Consider the following 6,674-nt stretch of genomic DNA (forward strand, 5'->3'; position numbering starts at 1 on the left):
TACTACTAATAAATACTATTGAAGTAAATTTTAAGATCAAGACAAATAACAACTTTCGAGCAATAGTACGTAGTTATCCATATCATATTCAGACCACAAGTTCATAAAAAGAAGCAAAATGGTATGTATCTTTACGCGGAATAGATAGTCGTATTAAAGTGGAAGTCATTGAAACGCTTTTATACTTTCAAAACGATCGCCACATTTTCTACAATTTTCACATTTTCGTTTGTACGAAGATTTCAGAAATTGTTTAATAAAATTACACAGCTTTGTGAAATTGCATCTCGTTGTTCTTAAAAATATTATATGTATATAGAGAATTACCGGGTACGGCTGACGATCGGCCTCGAGCCTATTTACATTTTACGCGACTCTCATACTTATCTACGTGTACACTTTTACTATTCAACAGCTGAGGATCCTACAACTAGGAATACGTGCCTCTAACAAACGCACAACCACTCGAATAAAGTGATAGACGAACCGACACGAGTACGTAAATCGTATACATAAAGCTGCAATCCGAAATTAGATGCCAGCATTCGTACCAACTTCCTGCTTAAAATTTAAAAGAGAAAACATTTTCTGGACATTTACACTGTCATTAGCCGCACGCGGTAGAAAAGTTTGTTAATATCGCGCGATACGTTCCAAGAAATGATTCTATTGATCCATCGACGAGATATATGCGGTTTAAAATAATTTCAGAATCATCTATTCAAATGATTTAATCGTTCGGGAGAACGCTGAACACTTTAAAAGACTCACCATGTTGTACAAGGTATTAAAATTACTGAAACACTTAGTACGTATCGATTACTGATTCATGCCTATGTACGATACAAATGCAATGATAAATTAAAACAAGTTTCACGTTTCCTGATTTTTACATCCACTGCAAACTTTAAGTTTATTTGTCGTACAAATGTGTAACATATACAGTTATGTTAATCGTTGCATCTCTTCTCTCGTGTAAAAGAATATATGTAACAAGTATTATATTACCTAGAAAAATGAAAAGAGTTATAGTATTTGAAACTATACGCACACAGGCGTTTTCGAAAGGAGCAATTAAAGTGATAAAATTCACAGGAAACTTTGGAGGTGTACAAATTAACACTTTCATGCAATAATTCATTTATTTCCAAAACATTAATGATAATAATACACAAATATTTCTAAACGTGGTGTATCCACTATTGATTTTATAGCAAATAGAAAATGTTATATAAATTATCGTATCACTGCCTAAGAATTTTATTTAAATTATACGGTATATATAAGTACAACGTAGGCATTTCTGACAGTTGTGTACAATATAGTCATTGTTACCTTCGTAGGAAGACGTACCTGTGAATGCGTACCGTGAACGATTGAGTACGTGCATGTATGTACACAGCCAATCTTACAATGGCAGACACCTGGATGTGTAGGGATGGATAGGACGAGTATACGCGTGTAAAACCTCTGTGGATGGTTGCTTATAAGAAAGCATTGAAAGCCTTGCGAAGAAGGGTCCGCTTACGTTGCTTATTGATCTCGTCGGCGAGTCCTTGCATTGGTTCAGTCCTCTACCTACCGATTTCTTCGTAGAAAAAATTATTTCTAGACCTTTTACCTATAACAGTTCGTCTCATTTCTAGAAAAACCTTGGTGTACAAATCACAATCCGTCGTAATATCATATTAACACTTAATACGATATAAATTTAACAGTTTTATGTATTTTTATGCTTTTAGTGTATAAACCATTATTCGAATGTAAGTAACAATAACTGTGTTCAAATGATCAAATTACTAAATAAAGTTAAAATGGAATTAAAATTGAAAAGTTATGCTCGAACAACGGACAATCTTTATTGATTCCAGAAATCAATTGTTTCTGATAAACACGACGAAGACAATTCCAATAACTAATTGTACAAGGTGTTTCTGAATTCTAGATGCAAACTTAACTGGTTAGTAAAATTCATACATAGAATTGTTTTTATATATTGTCCATTTTAATCTGGGAGTTAATAATTCTTTATATTTACCTATGAACATGTAACGTTAGCGTTTGTATATCTATGCCTGAAATGCATATTTGTCGTTTGCGCAATTGACTCTAAAGAGCCTTCTGAAATTATATTATGAACTATGAAAAATCAAAAAAAATTACTGTACGTAAAAACTATAAGTACTATAAGTACTATAAGAAATATAAATTTAAGAAGACCGTAAGAAATGTAGATTCAAGACACTCCGAAGATACGACTTGAAGTATATAAACCTTCTTGATAAATGACCTCTGTTTGTAACCTCGTTATTACTGTGAGTGTAGAGAGAATCAATACGAAACAAAACAAATCCATTCTATTATCTATTAATTGCAGACAAGCTGAACACACATAACATAAGTTATTCTACAGTATATGTAATGTACAAAGTACTACAAAAAACTGAATATCTCAGAAACAAATTTGTTGTTTCTTTTCATAAGTTCTCTTAACCAATTAACTTTGGATAACCCAAAGATCTGAAACATCTTATATACTCGTTGTGATAGTTCGCAGAATTGATTTCTAGCAACTGATTACTCGATTATCGCCCTTAATTTTATGCTGCGTGTTATCTGTTCCTTATTTTAGAAAGAAATATTCTTATTAAAAAGATTATAAAATTGTGTGCAGAAATCGATGATACAACAGAAGGTAATTTGATTGAATCGTTTGGTTTACTTATATTTTACTTATTATGGGTGTGCCACTGCCTAGCCCTTACACGCTTCACATACCTTTTATAATGACACACCTTATATGTGTGGACTCTGAAATAATCGTATAAAATACCCAACTTGTAGTCACAATACGATTGTTTACAATTTGTAATGGAAATTTCATTCGTATTCATTACCTGAACCCAGTAAATGGACGCAGAGGATAAAAAATCCCACCAAGTTTACAATTGAACGATGAAAAATATATTTGTTTCTTTATCGACGGTAACAACTTTGAAATACATATGCAATCGTGTTTATAATTAATATACTAATATTTACTCATTTTCTTCTTTTTTTTAACTAAACAATATTGTGAAGACAACGTAAACTAAAAACAAATCTTCTACGAGAAATATCTTCTACTATACTATATGTGGTGCTTCCAGGTTAGTGTTTTATCCAGATATAATTCTTATCAATGTGATTTCATTTAATTTTAATTTTCTCGTTCTTCGACCAATCTTCTAACATTGTCAAATATATTTTCAAATATTTTATTTTCATTTTGAGATTTTCATTTACAATCTGCAAAGTTGTACAGAAATTATTCAGAGGAAGGCTTAAGATTTTGCGAAAACAGACAAGAAATGCAAACTTTACCATTCTATACTTTGTAAACAAATTCGAAACCAGAATAATTATGACTTAAACACTCCTTACCCATTAATTTCATTACATCCTACTCCAATTTCATAAAAATTCCTGATTTCGAAAAATGTAAAACAACGAAAAACATATTCTCACCTCAATTCTACAACGTAGTATATAAGTACATGTTTGTATCTACACATTAAACGAAAAAACTTCTGTTTTATATAATTCATTTTATTTGTGACAGATCTTTATTTTCAAATTTGTATTATTTTCCCTGCGAAAGGCCTACATACAAAGCCAAAACGTTTAATTATTACATTATTATATCTTCTTAATCTCCATTGACAACAAGTCTACTGTCAGTGTCACTCAGTGGGCACAATTTGAAGCAAGCTTTACATCTTTGCTTTTATCAGATACAGACAAAACATTCTATCTGCGTCTAATATTTATTATTTGTAGAGGTTTTTCATACCACAATAAATTAATAATGTATCGGTTAATATGGGGAAAGGAAACGTTGCTCGTCGGCTACAAAAATTAATTTGCTCCCGTTTAGTTGTTTACCTTTTCTTTACCAAGAAAACTATCTTTCGCGCGAGACTGCTATATCTCAATGAACGGTTTATTTAGTTTCCTGTAGAGTTAAACAATGTACGGGCGAAAATGAGCGTAGGCGATAATACGTGCGTGCTTGGCAGTAACTGTTCTACCAATTAATTACGCAACCTTTAAGCGATAATTTTAACGAAGTCACTTACATCTTACCGCTGTTCGAAAATTTGCAATCTTTACTATTCAACGAGACTGTGAAACATTAACGGATGACGAAGATACTACTCTCGCGGGGAAAAGATACCAAAATTTAGAGAGTTTACATTCAAATTTCCGGATGTATTTCCAAAAATCGATGTTGATTCCCAAGTATGGAATCTACACCGCCAAACAATTCGAAATATATTCATGGAATATGTATGAACTGGAGCAAATCTGTAAATAATTTCTAATACAGATAAAGAAATGTCGATGTATCATTGATAAAGTTGTAAATCTTATATTACTACTGTAAGGTATATATTCCAAAAAGTGTAATGTTGAATTATGTACTATAAATAGTACAATATATTATAAATAAATATATTACTATACATAATATAATAAATATACCAACCAACGTATGGTCATGCTTGTTATAATAAATGTAACGCATAAAGTGTTAATTATTAATTTTTTAGGGATGGTGCAATAATCGTTTTCGAGAATCTATTACGCGACACATGACTATACGAGGCATAGCAATTGAGCATTTGAGAAGGACTGGGATTGACCATTCTTTTTTTTTTTTTTTTTAACAAAACGTCATATACATCTCTACATTTCTAAATAATTCACCTAAAAACAAAATCACATTTACACGCATACTTTAAGAAATACAATTATAACTATTTTTCATGTTAACGCTGTTTCAATACACTGAATAGAGACGTTGAGTAATTGGCATTACTCAGCATTGTGAAAAATAATTTTTTAAACATTATATTTATACTCCGAATTCGTTTTGGAGGGTATACATTTGGAAATAAACCAATAAGAAATGGATTTTTCTGAAAGGCGCTTACTTATCAAATTTGACGCAAAATCTTTCAATAACGTTGTTAAGAGTTTTCTCATTTTTTAATATTTACTCATTTATATAGCATACAAAACCATTAAATATTTTTATTCTATCCATTTTTGTATGTTTACTATAGTTTAAAATAAAAAAAACCCTTATCTACCTTTAAAGAGTGTTTTCACGTTGGGGAACTAAATTGTACTCAACAAAAGGATTGCCCGATACTTCTCTCAGATCCTCTAAAAACCTATAAAATTTGAAAAAAAATTAGGATTTTCGAATTACCAAAGTTTCCTTGAACGTTCGAATCAATTAAAGCGTCCTTAAATCTTTAAAAAAATCTATTTAAGTAATGATAGATCGCATGATAGATCGTTACGTCTACAGCCTCTTTTATTCATTTGTTCGATTCCGATTTCATAGCTAGCTGTGACAGTAGTGTGATCTGTTCCGTTATTCGTAGAAGACGTGGTTTAACTGTCCGCAGAAATTGTTGCCCGGGCACGTTTGAATGTGCTCGTACGAGCATTGATTTGGACATGCCTGTTCTATATCTTATATTATACATAGCATGTGATGTATATGCGTGTATTGTACCTTGGTAACTTGCGTATTATTTCTATGGAGTATTTGCAGAGCCAGCTGAAGATATTGACAACTCAAATAGTAGTCTGGGGCACCAGATATTAACAGGTGCCATGATATGTGTTTGAAAGTTTCCAAATATAAAAATAATGAATAAAATTAAGTAAAACCACACTTCCCACGGGCAGTGGAAGGTATGGTAAGGTACTCTGTGAGTGTATAGCGTGTTCGTGTGCGTGTGCAGTCACGGTACTCTTATTATGAGATTTTGTCAACGGAAAATGAACTTATAAGAAACATAGATAGAGAAATTAAAATGAAAACATTTACAGTTTAATAACACATATTTGTCAACAATTTATTCTTTTATTTGTACTTCACTTTGTTGGTAAAAAATTAGGAACATTGACATATTTATCAATTTGTTTAAATTTATTACCGATTTAAATGTATCGTTTTTCAGCTGACCCGGAAAGTAAAAACGAAATTTCCACCAATATTATTTTAAAAAATGTTGAACTTTCTATCTTGTTGATAAATATATATTCAATTTCATTATTAAAGTATATTGAACTTATTGGATAATGCGATATTTGTTTTGTATAGCATACAAAACCATTAAATGTTTTTATTCTATCCATTTTTGTATGTTTACTATAGTTTAAAATAAAAAAAACCCTTATCTACCTTTAAAGAGTGTTTTCACTTTGGGGAACTAAATTGTACTCAACAAAAGGATTGCCTGATACTTCTCTCAGATCCTCTAAAAACCTATAAAATTTGAAAAAAAATTAGGATTTTCGAATTACCAAAGTTTCCTTGAACGTTCGAATCAATTAAGGCGTCCTTAAATCTTTAAAAAAATCTATTTAAGTAATGTAAAGTAATTATATTACTATTTCTATAACTATTTAATATATTTCAACGAATTAAATAATTCGTAATTTTACTTCAATTACTAATTGAAATAATGTAAAATGATTCCTTGCCTTCCTTTATATTAAATTAATTACACACATATAATACCATCATTACCCTATAATTGGTTCACTGCCACGTATTTCCGGTTCACTTTAAAAATGATTTATTCTAATTGGTACCTTTATTCGCATATGTA

The sequence above is a fragment of the Ptiloglossa arizonensis genome, chromosome 4 (assembly GCF_051014685.1).
Source record: "Ptiloglossa arizonensis isolate GNS036 chromosome 4, iyPtiAriz1_principal, whole genome shotgun sequence".
Taxonomy (NCBI): domain Eukaryota; kingdom Metazoa; phylum Arthropoda; class Insecta; order Hymenoptera; family Colletidae; genus Ptiloglossa; species Ptiloglossa arizonensis.